Source organism: Perognathus longimembris, unplaced genomic scaffold (assembly GCF_023159225.1).
Source record: "Perognathus longimembris pacificus isolate PPM17 unplaced genomic scaffold, ASM2315922v1 HiC_scaffold_5665, whole genome shotgun sequence".
NCBI lineage: Eukaryota > Metazoa > Chordata > Mammalia > Rodentia > Heteromyidae > Perognathus > Perognathus longimembris.
Genome location: NW_025961117.1, coordinates 103,303 through 129,027, shown reverse-complemented (window position 1 = coordinate 129,027; position 25,725 = coordinate 103,303). Strand labels below are relative to the sequence as shown.

Sequence of the window (25,725 nt, the reverse complement as noted above, 5' to 3'; positions counted from 1 at the left end):
TCGTGGGACTTGAACTCTGGGCCTGGGCACTGTCCCTGAGCTCTTAGCACTCCTACCGCTTGAACCATAGCACTACTTCCAGTTTTCTGGTGGTTAATGGATATAAGAGTCTCACAGACTTTCCTGCCTAGGCTGGCTTTGAACCACAATCCTCAGATCTCAGCCTCCTGAGTAGGTAGAATTACAGGTGTGAGCCACCATTCTTATTAATTTATTTTTTTCTTGTTATTAAGGTGATTACAGAGGGGTTATAGTGACATATGTCAGGTAAAGAGTACATTTCTTTTGGGACAATGTCACCCCTCAGTCTTCTTTTTTTCTTTTCTTTTTTTAGTCAGTTGTGGGGCTTGAACTCTGGGCCTGGGCGCTGTCCCTGAGCTCTTCAGCTCAAGGCTAGCGCTCTACCACTTGAGCCACGTCGCCACTTCCCTCAGTCTTCTTATTTACAAAGTGTTGTGGTGAAGATGTACAGACAACTCACTAAAATGACTTCAGTAGTGTCATCCTGATGGATCACATCCGCTGAGACATTAGCCTAAAGAGGCATTGTGATCTTTCTCTTTCCCAAAGGAAACCCAATAATTAGGACTCCACGTTGTACCTGCATCGGCCGTGGGCAGACCGTGGGCGGGTGGGATGTGCCGTGGGCAGACCGTGGGCGGGTGGGATCGGCCGTGGGCAGACCGTGGGCGGGTGGGATCGGCCGTGGGCAGACCATGGGCGGGTGGGATGGGCCGTGGGCGGACCGTGGGTGGGATCGGCCGTGGGCGGGTGGGATGGGCCGTCCGTGTTCCGTGGCGGGGCGAAGTCCAACACCGCAGCCCGGCTGGGGCGGAGTTGGTGGCGGCCCACGCGTGTTGTTTTGTTTCTTTTCCTGTGGCTGTGCGCAAGATGGCCCGGAATGAGATCCCGCCTCCTCCAGCCACGCTCCCTGTGCCCGCACAGGAAGGAAAGGTCGGGCCGCTTCAGGGCGGTGGGGTGGACTCCGGGTGAGCACGCGGGGGTGAGCACGCGGCGGGAGCGCGGCCGCCGGGGGCGGGGGCGGCGTCCGGGTCGGTGTCCCCCGGTTTCCTTCACCCCCTGGGCGCGGGCTGCGGAAGGCCGGGTCCGCTCGTCCGGGTCTTCGGGATCTGGGAGGCGTCCTTGCCCGCGCGCCGCCACCATGTCGAGCAGGCACAACAACAAGCTGCCCAGCAACCTGCCGCAGCTCCAGAACCTGATCCAGGGCGACCCGCCGGCTTACGCTGAGGAGGTGGGGGAGGGGGCCTGGGGAGGCCGGGGGGGGGGGGGCCGGGGAGGCCAGGGGGGCCCGCGGGGCCGGGGAGGCCAGGGGGGGCGGGGAGGCCGGGGGGGGCCCCCGGGGGCCCCCGAGGGGCCGGGGGGGGGGGGCCGCGGGGCCAGGGAGGCCGGGGGGTGGGGGCCCGGGAGGCCGGGGGGGCCCGGGAGGCCGCGGAGCCGGGGAGGCCGAAGGGGCCCGGGGGGCCGCGGGGCCAGGGAGGCCAGGGGGTCACGAGGCCGGAGGGGCCGTGGGCCCGACCCGCGAAGCTGCTCGTATGTAGCTCATCCACATCATGCTTGTTTGACACGCACAAGGCCCTGGGATCGATCCAAAGCACAACAGCAGCCACAGCCACGAGAACACACACCAGAATTGCAAAGAGTAGCTACCTGGCAAGCACGGGCTCGCTGGCTGCCCCGTTAAACGAAGGGTGGGTCGTTGTCAGGATTAAACGTCTGGGCAAGTGCTGAGTTGAAGGAGGAAGCGATCGATACTTCCAAATGTCTGATGCCCCTGGCTCCCAACATATCCGTATCTAGAACGCTTGCATAAAATCATGCGCATGTATGCATACGGGTATCTGTGTCTGTACCGGGACTTGAACTCGGCGCCTGGGCACTGTCCCTTGGCTTTTTCGCTCCGGGCTGGTACTTTGCCACTTGAGTCATACCTCTACTTTTGGCTTAGACTTTTTTGTCTGGACTGACTTGGAACCAGGATCCTGAGCTCTCTCTCAGCCTCCTAAGTAGCTAGGATTACAAGTGTGAGCTGCTGGCACCTGCCTTCCCAGCACCAACGCTTAATGAGTATTTAGAAGAGGGAGATTTTCACTGGAGAGTATTTTGTAGTTGATACATACTTTATGTTTTCTAGCTGTTACCTTTTAGCAGATTGGAATACTGTCCATACATACACACACAGCATTTTGTCACTCAGGTAGGTAGATAGTAAATGGCAGAGCAGAATCTTCAGTTTTTGACTCTTGCTTTCTATTCCTTGCTCAACACCCAAATCTTCTGATCCTAAGGAAAGGGTCTTCAGGTTGTCTATGATGTGCTTAGGTTTTTTTTGTTTTTTTTTTTAACCTCACTTGCAAGAATGCAGATGAGGAAAAAAGAAACATGTTTGTATACTCATTCAAAGCTTTTTCTCTAGGCTCTTATCAAACACTTGGTTTACTGAGGAGATTTTTATCCTATGCTTAGTCATATAGTAGAGCATAACAGACTTAAATTTGATTTCTCTACAGTTTCACCAGCAGTATAACCACTACAAATCCAATGTGGAGGTTTTCAAGTTACAACTGAATAAACCCAGCAAAGAACTGGCAGAACTGGTGATGTTTCTGGCACAGGTAAGAAGATGATTTCTGAATGAAACAAAACTCAGTGTCACAGAGTCTGCAACTGTTTTTTCAATGATATTTAACTTCATTCCATTCTAGAGTGGAAACTTCTTGTTTTAGTAAAGCTTTCCCTTATTGCAGATTTCATTTTCTTCCTGTAGTATATTGTCATGCAATTTTGCTATATTTTTTCACAAAGCCAGTCAGAGCAAAACTGTCAGGCTTTGATTTTCTTCTTCCAATTCATCATAGAAGTAAGTTCTCAATCGTGTCACAAATATTTTTTTAAAAACTGGAGTTTTCAGAAAACTTGTATTCTCATAGTTAGGAGACATTAGCCTATAGGAAAGACTGGCTCTTCAAACCCATCTACTTCTATGAAATAAAGCTTTTTCCTCTACTTTTGCAGAACATCTAAAACTGTGCATCTGAATTATAGAGAGATAAAGGGAAACTTCAGGAGCATCTTTGCTTTGTTACAGATCGGCCACTGCTATCCAGAACACCTAAGTAACTTCCCTCAAGAGCTGAAAGAACTTCTCTCCTATAACCATACCGTCTTGGAACCAGATCTTCGCATGGTAAGAGCAGTTCTTGGTTTAGCAAAATGATGCTGTGCTCATGTGTGCAGTAATAGCCTAGTCACCTCAAGGACACATTGTCGGTGAGCTTATCTTTCCTCTGCCCTGTGTGCTTGTTCCGGAGAGCACACTCCCATGAATCCTTGTAATGGATCAGGCTCTGTGTCCAAGCGGCCCAGCTAAGACATTTTCAAGTGGAGTACACCTGTCTTTCCAACAGCGTTACAGCAGCCTCTCACACAGATAAATTGCCATCACAAAAGTGTTTATCCTCTATTCAAAACTTGCAAAATCTGGCTGGGGATATAGCCTAGTGGCAAGAGTGCCTGCCTCGGATACACGAGGCCCTAGGTTCGATTCCCCAGCACCACATATACAGAAAACGGCCAGAAGTGGCGCTATGGCAGAGTGCTAGCCTTGAGCGGGAAGAAGCCAGGGACAGTGCTCAGGCCCTGAGTCCAAGGCCCAGGACTGGCCAAAAAAAAAAAAAAAAAAAAAAAAAAAAAACTTGCAAAATCTGTATTCTTACATTTTCCAGGCTTTTTGTATCATTTTTGTTTGTTTGTTTTGTTTTTGTTGCCAGTCCTGGGGCTTGGACTCAGGGCTTGAGCACTGTCCCTGGCTTCTTTTTGCTCAAGGCTAGCACTCTGCCACTTGAACCACAGGGCCGCTTCTGGCCTTTTTCTATATATGTGGTGCTGAGGAATCGAACCCAGGGCTTCATGTATAGGAGGCAAGCACACTACCACTAGGCCATATTCCCAGCCCTAATTGTATCACTTTTATACTTCTCTAGGGTTTTTTGGTTTGTTTGTTTTGAGCCTAGCCTGGCAGTGTTGGCTCAAATGATCCCGAGTAACTGGGACTACAGGCGAATGTCACCATGACTGGTAACTAGAATTTCATTCATTTAACTAGGCCCAAAAGGAAAATACCATCTCAGCCAAGCCTAGGTTATAAGCTGTAGTTTTTTACCTGATAGAGGCATGAGTTTTGATAACACAGGGATTTCAAACTCAATCAGTTAGAAGGCTTTATTTATTTTTTTAATTTTGTGCCAGTCCTGGTGCTTGAATGCAAAGCCTAGCACTGTTCCTGAGCTTTTTTACTAAAGGCTAGCACTCCACTTGAACTAGAGCTCTGCTTACAGCTTTTTTGGTAGTTAATTGGAGTCTCAGACTTTCCTGCTGGGGCTGGCTTCAAACCACAATCCTTAGATCTTGGTCTCTTGAGTAGCTAGGGTTTAGGCATGAGCCACCGGTGTCCAGTTTTTATTTATTTGGGTAGTACTGGGATTTGAAATCAGGTCCTCTTGCTTGGTAACTAGGTACTTTGCCACTTAAGTTTGTACAGCTGGCAGGAAGTGACCAAAATGGTCTAGGGACCTATGTTGTTTGTTTTTCATTAATGTGTTGGTTGGAGGTGTGGCACAAGTGGTAGAGTCCCATCCTACCAAGCAAGCTGCCCTTTGCTCAAACACGAGTACTAGCTAGAATAAATGAATGTTTATTTTGAGATAAGATTTGCTATATTGGCTTTTCTTTCTACCTAATTTGTTTTCCTGCTTTTTGGGGAGAACTTGTGGAATCCTTTCTCAGTTTCTGTCTACTTTTTCCTGCTGACAGGAATTAAAACATTTTTTGGTGAGAGAAATGAAAATCTATAAATATGTGATTGTTAACTTACCTATTTAATAGTAAGAATCGAACTTAGGTTTCTGTTTCCTTGGCGGTATAATTTCCTGTTGAAGTACTTGTTACTAACTTCTTTTTGAGCCTTATTACTTTCTGGTCAAATTGTGACCACTTGGCTGAGGAGTTTTCCTGGTCTTTCCCCACAAAAGAAAACAGACTTGCGTCTGCTGTCACATTGCCCTTCCCTCATTTAGAACTTACCAGTCCTATTCCTGTCTCACAGATATATATCTTATTTGGATCCCAGGAAAAGGAGAGACTGTTATCCCTCCCTTTTTATATGGTACTTGGATTTGAACGCAGGCCTTGTGCTTGCAAAGCAGGCATTCTTACCATTGAATAGCCATACCTCCAGCCTGGTTTTGCTGTGATTTTTGAGATTAGGTCTCGTTTCCTGCTTGGGTATTTCCCTGGGTATGTCACCTGTGTTTGGCTTCTTGTCTTGACTTGTCAAACTGCATTGAACTTCCTGTTGTAACTATGCTACCCCACCGGCCTCAGCAGTCACTGAGAAGGAGTCGCTTGAACTTTTCTGCTCAGACCACCCTTGAACTGGGATCCTCCTGATCTTAGCCTCTGAATTCGCTAGAGTTGTGTGAGCCATTAGAACCCAGCTTCTCCTCTTTTTTTTTTTTTTTTTTTTTGAGACAGAGTGTCACTATGTAGCTCCAGTTGGCTTTGAGCTCGTCTGGCTGCCTCAGCCTCCTGAATGTCAGAATTATAGGAATACACTTAACCCCCTGCCCAGAAACTGTCCTGCTACTTAAAATGGTGCCTCATGTTAGTAAAAGGCAGAAAGCTGTTTGGAATATTTGTACTGCATTTTCTCATTGGATTAACATTACCATTGTCTTAGTGGGGATTTTTTTCTGTTCTGAGACATTCTGCAAAGCTTTGATCTTGCTGAGAAATAAGAACCTCATCAATCCATCAAGTTTGCTGGAGCTCTTCTTTGAACTTCTTCGTTGCCATGATAAGCTCCTGCAAAAGGTAAAGAGCAACGCATTCCTTCCTGCATCTCATTCTGTCCGGTAGCGTTCGGAGGCCCTTGAACTCTACTTTACGTTGGCTATAATTAAGAATAGTTTCAGTAGACAAAAGCTCCACTATTGTGTGCATGCAATATGGTATTCGTGGCTAATTACTGAGTGCCTACTGTATACCAGATACTATTCTTGGTTGCTGTGTATTAATTTGTTTATTCACAAATACCCCACAAAGGGATGATGGTGATTGCCATTAGTATTTCACAGATGAAAAGTCTGAGGAACAGAGATGGAGTAACTTGTTCTGGGTTACACAGCGCCTCTGATTGGCTGTCAGGCTCCAGAACCCAAGCTTTCTACAACTCAGTCAGGGCATGAATACTCATTCTATACCCTTCTGCACAATAAAACTAGCTTTTGTTATTAAAATTTATCCATGACTTTAAGTTTACCTGTATAAAACCAGGAGCTTGAAGGCTTATGAAACAAAATTTCTTGTGGTGCTGGGAATCAAACCTAAGGTCTTGTACTTGACAGGCAAGCACTCAACCACTGACCTATATCCCAGCCGTGTGAAACAAGCAGGAAGAATTAGTTCACTTTCATTAACTTAAAAATGGTTAGCAAAGTAAGAGGAGACGAGTACTACATTAGAGTCTCTTTGCTTCTGGGCTGAGCTTCAGGCTGAAGGTGGTAGATGGAACCTGTGCTACTTGCATTCCCGGAATTCACCACATTCAGTTCGGTGCTCAGTAAATGGAGTCACTTTCCTTTTTTAAAAAAATCTGCATTTACCTTATTTTGTTTATTCATTTATCAATTAATAGACATTTTGGTTATTTCTACTTTTTGGCCATTGTGATTGATGTTGCCATGAATACTTGTATGAACACGGATGTGGAAATGAGTTTGGTTGTTTTTTTTTTTTTTAAATAAGGGTTTCATACTCTTTGGTATATAAACTACTCATGCAATTACTGAGTCATAAGGTAATTCTGTGTTAATCTTTTGAGAGCAGTTTTTCCTTTCTGGCTACTTTTTGTTTCCTTGTTTGCTTATTTTTGGTCTCTGGTGGAATGAAAGTGGATGAAATTGAATCTTGTACATTGCTCTAAATTTAGCATGGTCAGATTAGAGTTGATGTGTATGTTCTGTTTCTTTTTCTCAGACTTTATACACACATATTGTGACTGACATCAAGAACATAAATGCAAAACACAAAAACAATAAAGTGAATATAGTAAGTGCCTTCTGTTTTTCCTGTTTGCTGCATTGCACAGCAAGATATTGTATTATATCAAGTCTTCTCTTTCTCCTGTTGTTCAGGTGTTACAGAAATTCATGTACACCATGCTAAGAGAAAGCAATGCCACTGCAGCCAAGATGTCTTTGGATGTGATGATCGAACTTTACAGAAGAAACATCTGGTAATAGATACATCCATTTTCCTCTTGAGAAATGGATCTCTCTCTCTCTCTCTCTTTTTTTGCCCAGCTCTGGGGCTTGAACTCAGGGCCTGAACACTGTCCCTGGCTTTTTTTTTTTTTGCTCGAGGTTAGCATTCTACCACTTGAGCCACAGTGACACTTCCAGCTTTCTCTGTATATGTGGTGCTGAGGAATTGAACCCAGGGCTTCCAGGGCTTGCTGCATGCTAGGTGAGCAGTCTACCACTAGGCTACATTCCCAGCCCCGGCTCTTTTTTTTTTTTTTTAATTAATCTTGCACTCTTCATTATACCTCTGTCATAGATTAAATTAGAACTAAAACTACAGAAAACTAATAACATTGACTTGCATTTCCTGAGCAAGTACTGAGATGCTCAGTACCTCGCGTCCTAGTACCTTTGATGTATACTTCGTAGTACCTTGTCGGCCTTCAGAGCAAGTTGAGAACAACTGTCTAGAATCATTCCATTTTATAAGTAGCAAAACAGAAGGGAAGTGAATAGAATAAGAGTTTAGCTATTAGTAGGCAGAGCTGAAATTCAAACCCAGATTTGTCTAACTCCTAACCTAACCTTGTATTCCTTGGCCTGCCACTTGGGAGAGTTTGAAGTCAATTCATGCTGCTTGTATAAAATAGCATGTGGTGTTTCTCATTGGTACAGTGCTCTGCCCCAGGTCTTTTGCTGTTCTTACTAACTTTTCTTACTGTGAGCAATCTTTACTGTTGCAGAATAAGTAGAGACAGAAAAGCTTTAGTAGCATGTGTTAGTAGTAGAGGGGGTTCATTATGATAATCTGCAGGTTATCACACAGAGTACATGTCGTGTACTTTGAGTGATTCCCTCCCTCGGTGAAAGCCCTGTGGCCCTCCCCCCCTTTGCATGTAGTATTTGATGCATTTCATTATGCTGCTTTTGTGCATATGTGTAGTGTACGTTGATCTCTTCACTGTCCTAGAAAACCTTTTTTTTCAATTGCATATAATCTCCACTTAGAGGTAATTATCATTTAAAAAACACTTTATGGTGTTTCTTCCTGTTTTGTTTTTTTCCAGTACTGGGTTTGAATTCATGCCTTAACCTTAGGCAGGCACATTACCGCTGAGCCACGCGTCCAGCGCTTTTTTACGCTGGTTATTTTGAAATCCTAATATTCCCTTCCCATTGCATGTGGGATGCCGGGCGTGCCAGCTGGCTCCACTTCTTCCGTTGAGATGGAGTCTTGTTGGATGTTCTGCCTCCGTTGAACTGGAACCACCGTTCTCCTGCTCTCAGCCGCCCCCCTTGCTAGGATCGCAGGTGTGAGCCACAGTGCCCACCTCCTTCCTGATCTTTTAGTTAACATACAGTAACTATGCTTTGAACCAGTTTAGAGGCTGAATTTTGCAAAGTTGTCTTCCTTCTATTGTGTTAAATTTTTTCCCATGTACCTTGAGTGGGAGAAGGTATTCTTTTAAATCGTTAAATTAATTCTTCATCTTAATGGCTATACATTTGATGTGAGTGGGCTAAAGTCTAATTAAATGCTCCACTTGTGGTTCATTGATTTAGCATGGGGTTGGGAACATGGCCTAGTGGCAAGAGTGCTTGCCACGATTTAGCCATCTACGATGTTAATGTCAGTATTTCTTGTGTTACTTTGTGTCATTGTCTGCGGCTTGGCTGGCAGTATGAAAGAGTGAAAACTGACTTCAGAACGCTCATTGATTCCCTCCAGGAATGATGCCAAAACCGTGAATGTTATCACAACTGCTTGTTTCTCAAAGATCACCAAGGTGAGCCCACGTGTAAGGTGCGTGGAAGCACTGGCTGGTCAGTTGCTGGGGCTGGGAGGCGAGGGTGTGGAGGAAGAAGCGATGTGGGCATGCGCAGTGCTCACTGATGCTTGCTTGCTTCCTTTCTACTGTGCTTGCCTGAGTTGTCAGTATTCTTGAGAAGTCAGAATTATTATGAGCCCCTAAACGCTGTGTAGGTGATAGCTGCTGATGTTTTGCCTGTGATTCTTCACGCTTCTGTTGGGCGTGGGCACAGGTAAATGGCTATATGGACTGTGTTTGATCTTTGTATTTGAAGGATTCCAATGTCTGACTTTGGGGAATGTGGAAGTTGACAGTCGACCTTAAGGATGATTATAGAACCTGGCAAATTTTATGTAGTTAAAAATCTTTTGGGGGTTCTAGGAATGTGGCTTAGTGGTGTAGAGTGCTAGCCTTGAGCAAAATAAGCCCTAAGTTAAAGCCCCAGGACTGGCAAAAAAAAAAAAAAATTCTGGTAATGTTGGAACTTGAGCACAGGACTTGTGTAAGTTAAACATGTGCTTGACTAAGCTATACTAACTAACCGTGAAGATTTAAAGGACAGATGACACCATAAAATGCTTATCTAAATTAAGAAGGAGCAGAAACCATAACACCCTTGAATTTCTTCAGTTTCTAGCGAATATATGCATAAGCTACCAAAAAAAGTATTTGTCCTGCCTGTCACTGGTGGCTCACGCCTGTCACGCCTGTCCTCCTAGCTACTCAGGAGGCTGAGATCTGAGGATCCCAGTTTGAAGCCAGCCCAAGCAGGAAGGTCCCTGTGAGACTCTTATCTCCAATTAACATATCTTCTTCCCCAGGTACCCCTCCCCCCAAGGAAAAAAAAACAAAAAACACCGAAGTGAAGCTGGGAAAAGTGGTAGAGCATGCTAGTCTTGAGCAAAAGAGCCTCAGGGCCTATGTTCAAGCTCCACACCTGACCCAAAAAAACAGAAAAGAGATAAAACATATTTGTTTTTTGATAGAAGCTAAGTTAAGTAGACTTTCCGGTTATCTTTAGATATTAGTGGCTGCTTTGACATTCTTCCTTGGGAAAGATGAAGATGAGAAACAGGACAGCGACTCAGAATCTGAGGTTGGTTTAATCACACAGGGATCTTTTGACATTTGCCAGTTCTTCAGGTTTTCCTATTGTGCTGAGTTTATGTTGTGAAATCTTTAGCTGTTCAAGTAAAAAAAAACTTATTTGTCTCATTTTTTTTATTGAGTTCTGCTTCAGTTTTGGATTCATAATCCCTTCAGTTTAACTGGCTTTATGTAAATTTAGAATTATTGCTACCACCATATTATTAAGGTGGTATTGTGTCATAGAAATAAGCTCACAGTGTGGAAAGAAAATGAAATAATGGTAGCTTTAAATTGACAAATCCAAGATTTAAGATATGATCAGGGGGCTAGGAATGTGGCTTAATGGTAGAGTGCTTGCCCAGCGTGCATGAAGCCCTGCATTCAATTCCTCAGCACCACATAAACAGAAAAAGCCGGAAGTGGGGCTCTGGCTCAAGTGGTAGAGTGCTAGCCTTGGGCAAAAAGAAGCCAGGGACAGTGCCTAGGCCCTGGTTCCAGCCCCAAGTCTGGCAAAAAAGATATGGTCACACTTTTTAGAAATATTAGAAGAAAGATTTTTTTATAGGTATAAACTTACCTTGTTGTGTTATCATTTTACTAGCTAGATCCAGACAGATAACATCTTTATTGTGTTAAGAGCAATGTATATTGATGCGAAAAATTCCACATACTGTGACTTTTTTCGCCCGATATTGTTTCCTATACATTTTATATGCACATATGTCCATAAATTCTTACACTTACACTTCATTTAAAAACTGTATATATGAAGCTGGTGCCCATGGCTCACACCTATAATCCTAGCTGCTCAGGAGGCTGAGATCTGAGGATGGCTGTTAGAAGCCAGCCCAGGCAGGCAAGTCGTGAGATTCGTATCTCCAATGAGTCACAGAAAAAGCTGGGAGTGGCGCTGTGGCTCAAGATAGAGTGCTAGCCTTGAGCAGAAGGAGCTCAGGGACAGTACCCAGGCCTGAGTTTAAGCCCTAGGACTGGCAAAAATAATAACCGGATTGTATGAGTGATGTGTGCTACTGCTTGCTTTCTTAGTGTCAGTATATGTAGATGTACTCACGCATTTAGATCTTTACAAAAACCACTACATACTTTAGAACAAATGTAGTTTTGGAAGTATTCCCCTGTTGATAGATGAGGACACCATGCATTGTTTCCGTGCAGATTTTCCTTGTTTCCAGTTTTCTGAAGTCCTTTTCTTCTTTAGGATGAAGGACCCACAGCAAGAGACCTGCTGGTTCAGTATGCCACCGGGAAGAAGAGCGCCAAAAACAAGAAGAAGCTGGAGAAGGCGATGAAGGTGCTTAAGGTGAGACTGGAGAAAGGACAGGGGACTCATAGTGTATGAAAAGCTCTCCAGCTTTTGAAGGGGCAGAGGAGCAGTATTAAGGTTTGAACTCGGTTTCTTGCTTTCTGCGTAGGAAGGTAGGTACTTACTGCTTGGGCGACCCAGCTCTCCCCTTCCTCACTTTTTTCAGTGCTAGTACTAGGGCTTGAACTCAGAGCTGTGAGTTCTCCCTTGGCCTTTTCATTCACAGCAGTTGCTCTGCCACTTGAGCCGCACCTCCACTTCCGAGCTCTGGCTTTTAGACTTTGAATGATGTCTCAAAGGTTGTTATCGAGCCATGTCTAAGCACTAATTTTAAATGAATAAGTAAACTTACCCTGGAAAAACTTGTGACTTAAAAAAAATAAATTTGATTAAGTATACTTTTACTTGTTCTGATCACAGTAGTTTCTTTTATGGTGTCTTTGTTAGACCTATCCTATTTGAAGGCTGAAGTATGTGGGCTGGGAACATGGCTTAGTGGTAGAGTGCTTGCTTAGCATGCGTGAAGCCCTTGGTTCTATTCTTAGGCACCATGTAAACAGAAAAAGCTGGACGTGGCACGGTGGCTCAAGTGGTAGAGTGCTAGCCTTGAGCAAAAAGAAGCCAGGGACAGCAGGCCCTGAGTTCAATCCCCAGGACTGACAAAAAAACAAAAATAAAATTTAAAGAATGAAGTACATGTGATATTTTATTACAATTACTCCAAAAAGCACTCATTTGTCCCCATGTGTTTTGTTTGTTTGTTTGTTTGCCAGTCCTGGGGCTTGGACTCAGGCCTGAGCACTGTCCTTGGCTTCCTTTTGCTCAAGGCTAGCACTCTGCCACTTGAGTCACAGAGCCACTTCTGGCCGTTTTCTATATATATGGTACTGAGGAATCGAACCCAGGGCTTCATGTATATGAGGCAAGCACTCTTGCCACTAGGCCCCATTCCCAGCCCTCCCCCCCCCGTGTGTTTTTTTAATGTTTGTGGTTACAAATTCTTGTAAGTCTCAAAAGTACTGATGGCTAGAACATTCCCAAGGTTTTTTGTTTGGTTTTTTAAAATTTTTTTTCTTTAGACAGGGTCTTCCTATGTTGTAGGTTGGCCTCAAACTTGCAGTTTTTCTACTGTATCCTCCCAAATGCTGGGATTTCAGGTGTTATACCACCAGGCCAGCTCTGAGGTTTTTATCTTAAAAGATAAAAACCATCTTAAGTTTTTCCAATTTAGATTATTTTTAGATCTAGGATTTTTTTTCCTTATTTTCTTTTTTTGGTGCTGGGGATTGAGCTCAGGACCTTCTGCATAATAAGCATATATTCTACCACTATATATACCCTAGTCCTTTTTTTTTTCATTTTAAGAAATTATTTTTGTCTGGTTGGTTTTTGGTTTGGTTTGGTTTGTTTTGGATGGTAGTGCTGGGTTTGGATTGAAGGCCTTGTACTTGCTAGATAACTAGCCCACTATCACTTGAGCCATGCCCTCAGCCCTGTTTTTCTTTTAAGTAGCCTAATAGACTCACTTGCAGCCTTTGTTAATGCATTGCGTTCTATAGCATCACCGTCATTTGGATTGGAAAGCGTTTTCTTATTCTTTCTTTCAGAAACAAAAGAAAAAGAAGAAGCCAGAGGTGTTTAACTTTTCAGCTATTCACTTGATTCATGATTCTCAAGGTAGAGAGAATTGTGACTATCCAAGTTCCTTGTAGAACCTGTGCCTGTTTAGTTCCACTGCCAGGGTTGTCAGGGCACTTAATAAGATCCTCAGCACTTAATAGGAATCAACAAATGCTTAGCAGTTACCACTGGGTTATGACGTAGAAAATTAATGTTGTCAAGGAATGATTTCCAGTCTATATCAACATAAGGAATGAACAGGTCTCTGATTTGTGTTATTTTCAACACAAAAGTAGTAAGACATTGTACTTCACTGCAAATTGGTAGTCTCTTGTTAGTCTTTTCTTTCACTAGTTTGTGGAATCCAGAAGTTTGGGAAACCCGAGTTTTCAAACAAGGCTGCCCATTTGAATTAGCTAGAGGATGTATAAATCTGAACTGAACCCCAGGATTGTGATTGGGTCGGTGTGGGGTTGTGGGTGAACATTGAGATTTAAGCGTTGTCTATACATTTGCTAACCTGCTCTCGGTGTTTCTCAAATGTGTATGTGCCCACCAAACACCTGGGGACCCGGGTCAAGTGCCCATTCTGACTCAGTAGGCTTGGGTGGCCTGAGAGGCTACGTGTCTGTGAAGGTCTGGGTGAACAGGCTGCTGCTGGTCTTCAAAGCACATTCCAGAAGCAGGACCACCGAGCATCTGTTGTCAGTCTTGGTGGTGATGCTGAAAACCTTGACACGCCTTGAGGTGTGTTCAGTGACTGGGCACCGGTGCTGGTGGATCACTTGGGTTTAGTTCGTCACCCACCCCCTGCCTGGGCCGTGCTGTATGAACATGGACTCACCGAGCACTTCTGTGATCTTGTCTTCTCCAGATTTTGCGGAAAAACTCCTGAAGCAGCTAGAGAGCTATAAGGAGAGGTTTGAAGTGAAGATGATGCTCATGAACCTCATCTCCAGATTGGTGGGGATTCACGAGGTTTGGATGCTTTGCTCCCCTTGTGGGGGGTTCGAAGTCGGTGTGGGCTTGGTGAAAGGGGAGCCCTTCGTGTTAGGTGGCACAGCCCCTACACTGCCCATCCCTGTACAGTCCGCAGAACAACACAGCCTTCCCATCTGTGGATAGTCAGTTTACGGATTACTGTTTTATGTTTTCTGTATTTATTTCCCATATCCGTTTTCCTGGCCCATCCAGTCTTCACTGACTTGTACTGCATTGCCCATTACTTAACCCTCCAAAGCCTTCCTGACTTTCAGATGTCTCTGGCAGGAAATTAGGTTTTCAGAGCTGAATCCTTCCTTTCTCTCCTCTTAAATTAATTGCTAGAGCTCCTTTGTGGTGCGTGTGTGCGTGTGAGGTGTGCACATGGGCCCCACACTGCTTTTGCACTCACTGCCATTATGGGAAAAAGGGATGGCAGAAAGCTACAGGCCAAAAAGAAACAGCTAGACAGGCTAGTGCTGCTCTGAGCATCTGCAAACATGTGGCTTCCCTTAAGCTTTTTAAAATAACAAAAGGAAGGGGGCTGGGAGTCAGACTCTGGGGCAGCTGCTTACCATGCCCAAGGCCTGGGTTCCCTCCTGGCATTCCCTGTCCCTTTCCCTTCACCCACCTTGCTTCCTCTGAAAAGTAAGAAAGTCGGCTAGTAAATACACACATCCCAGTTTAAAGTGAAAGCACACACAGGAACATGGTTATCTCCTAAGAAAAACCTACCTCTTCACTGCTTTTTCTCTATGGCTGTAGTTCCATAAGGGTCATCAGGTCAATGTATGCAGTTATTTCAGTGCAGGACTGAATTTGAACTTGATGGGAAAGCAAAAGTGATTGGTGGTTTAAGCGTAGTTTGAAGGAAATAATATTGGAGTTTTAACAGCTGGATATCCATCTTTATATCGAACCATTAGAAGAAGTATCTAATGACCCAACCGGGTTTTGTTTTGTGGCTGAAGTGGAAAAAATAAATTTATTTCCATATGAAGAACATTGAGAAAGCATAACCAAGGTTTCATTTCTTGAAACTAATCGTTTCCATTTCCTTTATAACTGGACTCTTGTGACCCTTACGTAAGTAGGCTCCAAAGTGAGTATTTTCTCTTTAAAATATGGAGAGCAATTCCTACAAGGTAGCTGGACTAGTAGACAATACAATCAAGACTGGCAGGGTTTTGGTGGTCAGATTATGTTAGTGCTATTCAGAGTTGATTTTTTTTTTTCTTGTTCCTTTTCCAAAAGTAATAGAGATTGAACTGAGGGCCTCATTCCTGCTAGAGGCTCTCTCCAGCCCTGTGGTTTTGAAATAGGGTCTGCTCCAGCCCTTAACTGACTAGTAGTCTGACATTTAACTCTTGCTTCCATCTCTAAGCTAGCCGAAATGACAGGTGTTGAAGAGTGTTGTTTTGATTAACTCTGCCTTTATTCTTCGTTGATTTACTTTTTTCTTTTTTTTTCTTTTTTTTGCCAGTCCTGGGGCTTGGACTCAGGGCCTGAGCACTGTCCCTGGCTTCTTTTTGCTCAAGGCTAGCACTCTGCCACTTGGGTCACAGCGCCACTTCTGGCCATTTTCTGTATATGTGGTGCTGGGGAATCAAACCCAGGGCTTCATGTATAAGAGACAAGCGCTCTTGCCACTAGGCCATATCCCCAGCCCCTTTATTTACTTTTTTCTTCCTTTAGATGGAAAAAGAACAGTATAGGATCAGTTGAGAGAGTTCCTGTTCTTGGTTAAGAAAACAAATTGAGGGGCTGGGAATATGGCCTAGTGGCAAGAGTGCTTGCCTCGTATACATGAGGCCCTGGGTTCGATTCCTCAGCACCACCTATACAGAAAATGGCCAGAAGTGGCGCTGTGGCTCAAGTGGCAGAGTGCTAGCCTTGAGCAAAAAAGAAGCCAGGGACAGTGTTCAAGCCCTGAGTTGACGGCCCAGGACTGGCCAAAAAAAAAAAAAAAAAAAAGAAATCAAATTGAGTCATCTTTTTACATGACTACTTACAGAAACTGAAGAAAAGTGAGAAATAATTCCCAATTAGTTGATCTTGGTGATAGAGTTCCATTATGGAAACGTGAAGCCATGTCTCCGTTTCATAAATAATGAATTTGTGTATTTTTTTGCCCACAGGTTTTTCTCTTCAACTTCTATCCCTTTGTGCAAAGGTTCCTGCAGCCCCACCAGAGAGGTAAGGTACCCACTTGCCTGTTCTTTTAGTGGCCCTCACATTAGAATACCATCTAGTCTGTTACTTTGGACTCACTAACGAGTTAGGAGTTCAGCATTACTGTAGCATTCTTTCTAGAATTGGCCGTGGATTTGTTGTTCTGCTCATTAACTGTAAGAAACTATTGGTTTTCAAAGTAGTAGCAATGAAAAGTGGATGTCTCTACTTGTGTAATATAAAAAATTATAGAAGTGGGGCTGGGAATATGGCCTAGTGGTAAAGTACTTGCCTCATATACATGAAGCCCTGGGTTCGATTCCTCAGTACTACATATATAGAAAAAGCTGGAAGTGGTGCTGTGGTTCAGGTGGTAGAGTGCTAGCCTTGGGCAAAAAGAAGCTCAGGCCCTGAGTTCAAACCCCAGGACTGGCAAAAACAAAACAAAACAAAAATTATAGAAGTATAACAGGACACCCGTGGTTTGTGCCTGTAATCCTAGCTACTCAGGAGGCTGAAATCTGAGAATTGATGTTGAAAACCAGTCTGGGAAAGCCCATGAAACTCTTAACTTCCAGTTAACTACCAGAAAACCAGAAGTGACACTGTGGCTCACATGCTAGAGCATTAGTTTTGAGCAGAAGAAGTTGAGGGACAGTGCCTAAGCCCTGAGTTCAAGCCCCAGGCCTGGCAGGAAAATGATAAAAGTTTCACCTTTTATCATAACTTGATCATAATTGTTCTCATTGCCCTTACATGTGTAGCAAAGCCAATTAAAAACATCAGAGCAGGAAAAAAGATGCTCTTTGCCTTTAGACTCTACCCAGGTTAGGAAAGCAATGGACATGAACCAAGCACTGGACTAAGTATTTTCCATACTTCCTCACATGAATGCTTTGGAGTATAGAAAGAAAAAAAGAAGAGCAAGCTACTCACTAAAGGCTACTCTCTTGTGCTAAATAGTAACTCTGCTGCCCCTTTGAATAGAGAATACGTGTAAATCTTGATTTGCACTTATTCGTTCATTCAACACTGAGTGACTTCTCTGGCGCACTGCACCAGACTAGGAACTGCACAGTGACTTTAACACAGAGCCCTTACCCTTGTAGAGTTGATGTGCTCGTGCTCTGTATTAAGAGTGTGTGGTGAGGAAGGGACATTGCTAAGGTAGGGGCTTGAGGAGGCTCAAGGGAGCCATGCAGCGAGGCAGAGGAAGCCGCAGTAGCAATGGGTTGGGGCCTGAGAGACAGCCATGACAGTACCCCTTCTTCTCTTTTACGTTTTCAGAAGTAACAAAGATCCTCTGTTTGTGGCCCAAGCCACTCACCAGCTTGTTCCCCCAGAGGTGAGAACTGCTAACCTGACTTGGGGACCTAGTCCACACAGCCAGCGCCATGCCCCCCTTCCCCTTCCCCCTCCCCCAGTAGTATTGGGGTTTGAACTGAGGCCCTTGAACTTGTCAGACTGGTGAAGGACTTCTGAGCTATGCCTCCAGCTGTGTTGTTTTTCACTAGGGATTTTGAAGGTAGAGTCCTGTTTCTCAACTGAGTACATGTCTGAGCCAAGATCTGTCTACTTTAGATTTCCTGTTGTTAAGAAGTTGGGTTGTGCCAGGTGCTGGTGGCTCACACTTGTCATCCTAGCTACTCAGGAGGCTGAGAGCTGAGGAGTGCAGTTCAAAGCCCAACCGGTCAGGAAAGTCCCTGAGACCCTGATCTCCAATGAACCACCAGAAAATTGGAAGTGGCACTGTGTGGTAGAGCTCAGGGACAGCACCCAGGCCCTGAGTTCAAGCCCCATGATTGACAAAAATTGAAAAAGCTCGTTTGCACAGTTCATTGAAAGTTAAATTTCTTTTGAAAATTCTGACTTGTGCATTGACAATGTTAGGACCAGAAGAGGTCACGAATATTATTAAGGCAGGAGTGGCTCATGCCTTATCACAATTACTTGAGAGACAAAGATTAAGGAGATCAAAGTTCAGGGCCAGCCTGGGCAAAAGGCAAGAGATCCTATCCAAAATGGGGGTTGGGGTGGGGTAGCGTGGCTCAAGAGATAGGGCAAGTATGAGGCCCTGTGTTCAAATACAGTTCAAAAACTGTGTGTGTGTGTGTGTGTGTGTGTGTGTGTGTGTGTGTGTGTGTTTACAGTAATTATTTTTCAAAGCTATCATTCCTTCTGTTGAGTAAGAGCATTGGAATATAGGAGAGTAGGATTTAACCTGAGTGTGACCCTGGAGACTGAACCCCAAGGAAACTTTTCCATCTGTGATGCCCTTGGGTTTGATTGCTTTCAGCTCTGGAACTGAAGGCAGGTGCTGTTTCTCCAGCCTCGTCTTTGGGCCCAGGCACGCCACTTGCACTCACTTCTTCTCTCGCTCTCATGCAGATCATTCAGTCGTTGCTCATGACTGTGGCTAACAACTTCGTCACTGACAAGAACTCGGGGGAAGTCATGACTGTGGGGTATGTAGAACAACATGGTGGGCGTAGTAAACATTGTAACACACATGCGCCGTGGTTTGAACTCAGGACTTGCACTTGCTCTGCTGGTGCTCTATCACTTGAGCCATGCCTCCAAACCAGTCTTTTTTGATTTTGTTTATTTTCTCATTCTTATTATCTTTAAGTAGTTGCATTAAGGGGTTTTAGTTGTAGGTCACTTTGTATTTTCTAATTATTTTGGAGATGACATCTAGTAAACTTTTCTGCTTGGGTTGTCTTCAATCCTTAAGTCTCCCACATCTGAGTAGCTAGGATTACAGGCATAAGCCACTGACACCTGCTTTTATTATACTGGTCAGAATTTTAGGAAAGAACCAGAGAAGGGCACTTTTCCTACTAATCAGCTATTTGTCTTTTTACAATTTTACTCTATACGAAGAATTGTTGGAAAATCTATTTTTCTCTCCTCTCACTATGAATATATCTTACGTGTCACAAATGATTTAATAGTGAATCACTGTGATTTGAGGGCAGTTCAGTGGCCTTTCTGATTAATTCAAAACCACTTACAGAGTAAGTACTGCTGGGCACCGGTACCTCACACTTGTACTCCTAGCTATTCAGGAGGCTGAGGATTCTGTTCAAAGCCAGCTTGGACAAACAAGCCATGAGACTCTTTTATCTCCAGCTAGCTACCCAAAAAGCCAGAAGTGGAGCTGTGGCTCAAGTGGCAGAATGCTAGCTTTGAGCAAAAAGGATAGCGCTGAGGCCCTGAGTAAAAGCCGCAAGACTGCGGAATAGAGTCAGCCCGATTCAAGGATCATCTAAACTGTCCTTAGGAGAAAGTGACACGTTACCCAATTACATTTTATGATCCTTGGAAAAGCTTGAAGACCTATAATCCTTCTTACCTGACCTACTCCTTCCCTCCTTCGGGCTAGCAGCAGATGCTGCCTTGCCATTTCACAGTGTACCTTCCTCTGTGAGAAAAGGTAATGGCAGTCACTGCCTGACTAAAAGTTTTAGGCTACCACTCTCACATTCTTCACCATGCTGTCATTTTAAAACCCAACTTGTATTCCCTTCGCTTTCATTTTCTTAGGTTAAACCACATAGAAGTGCTCTCTTGTTATTTTTTTAATTCAGTTTTCCTTTTCTAGAATCAATGCTATAAAAGAGATAACAGCTCGATGTCCTCTAGCCATGACTGAAGACCTTCTTCAAGACCTGGTTCAATATAAGACACACAAAGATAAGAGTAAGTTGTATGTTACTTTCAGTAGGCCAAGGATTTCCTTGTGACTCATTTTTACCTCACTATGGTCTTTTTGCTCCATAATTTCTCACCAAAAGTGTTATTTTATAGATGTAATGATGTCTGCTAGAACTTTGATTCAGCTCTTCCGGACACTGAATCCTCAGATGTTGCAGAAGAAATTTCGGGTAGTTGAGACATCCTTCTTTTGGCCTAAAGGACACAGGCCCAGCTAGGTGCCATGGCTCAAGCATGTAATCCCAGCCCTCCTAAAAACAGAGATCTGGAGGATTGCACTTTGAGGCCAGCCAGCACACACAAAAAAAATGTTAGCACGACCCCTTTTCAGTGTGGCACAAGGTGGCATGCACCTGTCATCAAGCTACGTGAGAATGATCACGATCAAGGCCTGCGTAGGCAAACACATGAGACTGCCAAACTAAAGCAAAAGAGGCCGGAGGTGTGGCTCGGCAGCAGAGCACCTGCCTAGCAAGCGTGAAGCTGTGACCCTTACATGTACCTCAAAAGCTTTTGATGCATAGCAGACCGGAAGCTCTGAGGCCTGTATTGACCACGTCCCCAGCCAGTTTCCATCTCTATCAAACGAGGAGGGTAGATGTATGTAACAGAGGTGATACTTCATTCCACAACTACAAATGTCTGAATTTTGATGAGAAAAGAATGAGGAAATCAGTGGACAGCATTCTAGATGGATTTAGTTTGGCCAGAGACATAAGCAGGCTTCTTATAATTTGATTGCTTCCATTTTTTTTTAATGACTATCCTCCCAGAATTCAAAATTCTGGACAGTACTACCAATGATTACATGGTTTGCCCTCCTTCTTCCTTTAGGGTAAACCTACAGAAGCCTCTGCAGAAGCAAGAATACAGGAATATGGAGAATTAGATGCTAAAGATTACATTCCAGGAGCTGAGGTCCTAGAAGTTGACAAAGAAGAGAATGCTGACAATGATGAAGGTTCATTTTCCTTTGCTTTCCTCTCTCTCCTGTTCTTTTTCCTATCCATTTCTGTTCCTTTCCTTCTATACTGCACCTTCAGACCCTGAAGGCTCACTTTATCTCACTGTTACATGGCAAACCTAGACACCCTGTCAGGTGTAGTTGTAAATAGACCAAAGAGCAAACGGCTGCTATTGCACTGCCTTATGGGTCACGGGGAGCCACTTTATTGAGGTGTCTACAAGGCTCTTTGACACCCAGAATCTTACATTCAGTTCTCTGAATAACTGAAACTCCTTTCTCACCTAAATCTAAATATATTTGGATGTTAATCAGATACTTGCTACAGTACAAGTTCAGTACACAAGTGCAATTTTGGTGGGTACCATTGGTTCAGCGTCACTTAGCTTTGGGAGTCTGTTCCTTTTTTGAGTATCAGGACAAATGACTGTAAGGTTTTGACTGACAGTCAATATTTGTCAATGCTTGCTTAGTTCTCCATAAATTTAAACTGAAATGGTGTGGCTTATTTAGCAGCATTACTCGGTTGTTGGTCAGTGGACTCGGAGTTGTCACTTGTGTGAGTGTTCAGCAGAGAGCGGCTGCATGACTGAGCCCCTTCTTCACGCAGATGGATGGGAGAGTGCCAGCCTCAGTGAGGAGGAGGAGGAGGAGGAGGGTGCTGATGGCGAATGGGTTGATGTCCACCACTCTTCTGATGAAGAGCAGCAAGAAATCGTAAGTCGTGAGGTCACTCACACGTTGACCGAGGCGGGACTTTTGCCGGGGCCCTTGGGGAGGTTGGGTTGCTGGAGCTCAGAACTCTCACTTGAGCCAGGGCTCTGTGACTTGTGTTTCATGAAGACCAAGAAGCTGAACAGCATGCCCGTGGAGGAGCGCAAGGCCAAAGCCGCAGCCATCAGCACGAGTCGGGTCTTAACTCAGGAAGACTTCCAAAAGATCCGGATGGTGCAGATGAGGAAGGAGCTGGATGCCGCCCCCGGGAAAGCGCAGAAGAGGAAGTACATCGACGTGGACAGTGAGGAGGAGTCCAGGTAACGTGCATCCAGTGGGCCTCCAGGCAGCGCACCCGCTAACGAGGCACCCGCGGGGACAGGAGTTCCTCCACGCCACATAATTAATTCCTTTTCCCCCCTCACAGAGGTGAACTGCTGTCTCTTCGGGACATTGAGCGCCTTCATATAAAGCCAAAGTCTCATAAGGAGACGAGACTAGCAACTGCCATGGTAAGTGGGGTCGCGCTTCCTCAATCCTTACGCAGAAAACATACAAGTGTGTACCCATAGCTGTAGAGCTGTAAAAGTGGAAGTGAATACACATGTTTGATGTTGTATTGGGCGAGTTTTCACAGCTACATGTAGCCATGCACCCACAAAGCAAGATACAGCGCCCAGAAAAGGAACAGGACATACTCGCCCTGTCAGGAGGCTTGGTACATTTATTAAAGTAATAGAAATGTTTACAATCAGAGTTGGCCTCTGGCGCTGTGGCTGTTCGTGTCTGCATCCTGACTGTATTGCTTCCTACACCTTTCCTTACGCACCATTCCATGGCTTCCCTTCACCTTCTGCAGTCCGTTTATAGATTCTGAAACCTGTCTACGTAATTGTACACACCCGTTCTTTCTCCTCCGTTTTTCACCCACTGTGCCGCCTTCCTGGAACACCACCCTTCCTTCCTTTGCCACACAATGTGAAACGAAACTGCTTACTTGGCTCCAGAGAGCCCCTCCGATCCCAGTGGTCTAGATTATGAACTCCCCGCACTCGGTCGCAGTCATTGCAGACTTTTGTCGGCTGAGTCCAGGGAGCAAGGACTGTACCTAGCACCCACTGACGGCCTAGCACAGGAGTGTACGTCTGCACCGATTAGTGAACTTCTCAAGTATGTTAACAAATGTCCATCTTTTTGTGCTGATAGGCTGGAAAGACAGACCAGAAGGAATTTGTGAGGAAGAAAACCAAAATAAATCCATTTTCCAGCTCCACAAATAAAGAGAAGAAAAAACAGAAGAACTTCATGATGATGAGATACAGCCAGAATGTTCGATCAAAACACAAGCATTCCTTCCGAGAAAAGCAGGTGAGTTCATCCTGAAATGTAGGTAGCGGGAGCTGTAAGAGCGCTTGACCTTGGACACCGCCGTGTCCTCTGAGCCCCGTGGGGCCTTGCACTCTCACACACGAGAGCTGGGGGTAGGAAGCACGCAGCCTGTACCCAGCAGAGGTGGGAGTCGTTCGAGGTGGCCGTTGCTCCTGTGACCAGAGGCAAGCAAGCTAGATCCCTGGGAGGCTCCTTCGTGCTAACTGGCTGCCTTGTGGTCCGTGAACATACGGGGATTGACCGATGTTAAAAAATTAGACCTAGCTTTGATACCTACTTTATGAAACGCAGTTCTCTTGTCCTTTCTGTACGTGTCCTTTTGCAAAACCTTCCTGTGTCTGTCTTGAGGGCTTCGTTTTGCTTGTCGGCTTGGGTGGGGTGGGGTGGTGGTGATGGCACTTTGACACAGAGTCCTATGGTGTCATTCAGGCCCGCCTCCAACTTCTGACCCTCCTGCTACCTGCCCAAGTGCTGACATCACATTAGACCACTGTCGTGCCCAGCCTCCAAAAGAGATTTAAAATTCTTTTTATTGTTTTCTCTATTTCTTTATTGTGATGCTACAGTTTGACCTCAGGGCTTCTCACTTATTAGGCAAGTGCTCTGTTTTTTTTTGTTGTTGTTGTTTGTTTGTTTTTGGCCAGTCCTGGGCCTTGGACTCAGGGCCTGAGCACTGTCCCTGGCTTCTTCCCGCTCAAGGCTAGCACTCTGCCACCTGAGCCACAGCGCCCCTTCTGGCCGTTTCCCATATATGTGGTGCTGGGGAATCGAACCAAGAGCTTCATGTGTAGGAGGCAAGCACCCTTGCCACTAGGCCATATTCCCAGCCCAAGTGCTCTGTTTTGAGCTGTGCTTCCGGCCCTTTTGGCTCTGGTTATTTCTGAGATAGGGTCTCCCTTTTGCCCAGGCCAACCTGGAGTGAGATCTTCCTATTTATATTTCTACTGTAGCTAGAATGACAGGTACACAAACCATACCCAGCTTCTTCTGTTAAGATGGGTTCACATGTATTTTTTCCAAGCTAGTCTTGAACTGTAATCTTCTCAGTTACCACTTCCTCTGAGTAGCAGATATGAGCCCCCAGGACCCCATGTGAAAAAAATTTAAGTAAAAGTTATGGATACCATGTTGTTAAACTTGAAACACTAAAGATTTTTTAAAGTTTTCAGGACAAAGAAACTAGTGCATGGGAATTAATAGACTAAAATTCACATCTTTAAAATCTACAGGTCACGGCTGGGGATATAGCCTAGTGGCAAGAGTGCCTGCCTCGGATACACGAGGCCCTAGGTTCAATTCCCCAGCACCACATATACAGAAAACGGCCAGAAGCGGCGCTGTGGCTCAAGTGGCAGAGTGCTAGCCTTGAGCGGGAAGAAGCCAGGGACAGTGCTCAGGCCCTGAGTCCAAGGCCCAGGACTGGCCAAAAAAAAAAAAAAAAAAAATCTACAGGTCAGGCTGAGTGTCTGTGGCTCATGCCTGTCATCCTAGCTACTGGGGAGGCTGAGATCTGAGGATCAAGGTTCAATGAGGTCAGCCCAGGCAGGAAAGTCTGTGAGGCTTTTATAAAATTCCAGTTAACCAGCAGAAAACGGGAAGTGGTGCTGTGGCTCAAGTGGTAGAGAGCTGGCCTTGAGCAATGAGCTCAGGGACAGGGTCGAAGCCCTGTCAGAGTTCAAGCCCCAGGACTAACCTATCTTTTGAAAATTTGAGTTTATTCTTGAATTTTTTTTTTTTTTTGCCAGTCCTAGGCCTTGGACTCAGGGCCTGAGCACTGTCCCTGGCTTCTTCCCGCTCAAGGCTAGCACTCTGCTACTTGAGCCACAGCGCCGCTTCTGGCCGTTTTCTGTATATGTGGTGCTGGGGAATCGAACCTAGGGCCTCGTGTATCCGAGGCAGGCACTCTTGCCACTAGGCTATATCCCCAGCCCGACTTTTACTTTTTTTTAAAGTTCTAAAACATGGAAAAATGAAGATGATACATAATCGCACTTTTTGGATTATGGATTTTTTTGGGGGAGGGGGCAGTCCTGGGGCTTGGACTCAGGGCTTGAGCACTGTCCCTGGCTTCTTCCCGCTCAGGGCTAGCACTCTGCCACTTGAGCCACAGCGCCGCTTCTGGCCGTTTTCTGTATATGTGGTGCTGGGGAATCGAACCTAGGGCCTCGTGTATCCGAGGCAGGCACTCTTGCCACTAGGCCATATCCCCAGCCCTTGAATATTTTTAATATTTTTGTTTGGGAGGAGTTACTGAAAAAAATCTTGACGTGGTCTGTATATACCTCTGCTAGTGGAATGTATGTGATTTTAAAAAAGAAAAAATACTTGTAAAAGATCTACTTTCCTGTTTGATTTAGACAGCCTATCAGCCCATAGCACCAAGATCCTTCCTTACAGACAAGAGAAATATGTTTGTTTTCTTCTTCCAGCTGGCGCTTCGAGATGCACTTTTGAAAAAGAGGAAAAGAATGAAGTAATTTCAAGCCCGTCTTTTTATCCCAGAAAGACTTAAGTTTGTATTCTTACTCTGAATTTTTTTTTTTTTTTTTGGCCAGTCCTGGGCCTTGGACTCAGGGCCTGAGCACTGTCGCTGGCTTCCTTTTTGCTCAAGGCTAGCACTCTGCC

The 25,725-nt window shown here is 44.9% G+C and overlaps 1 long non-coding RNA gene and 1 pseudogene across 1 annotated transcript; both read left to right on the top strand.

Annotated features, from left to right (window-relative positions):
* Positions 1-2,527: 2,527 nt before the first annotated feature.
* Positions 2,528-3,456, top strand: LOC125345470. The gene is made up of 3 exons (XR_007209736.1): positions 2,528-2,633; positions 3,107-3,205; positions 3,330-3,456. It is a non-coding gene; the product is annotated as an uncharacterized LOC125345470 (long non-coding RNA).
* Positions 3,457-5,869: 2,413 nt separating this feature from the next.
* On the top strand, positions 5,870-25,642 carry LOC125345462 (annotated as a pseudogene).
* The last annotated feature ends 83 nt before the right edge of the window (positions 25,643-25,725 follow it).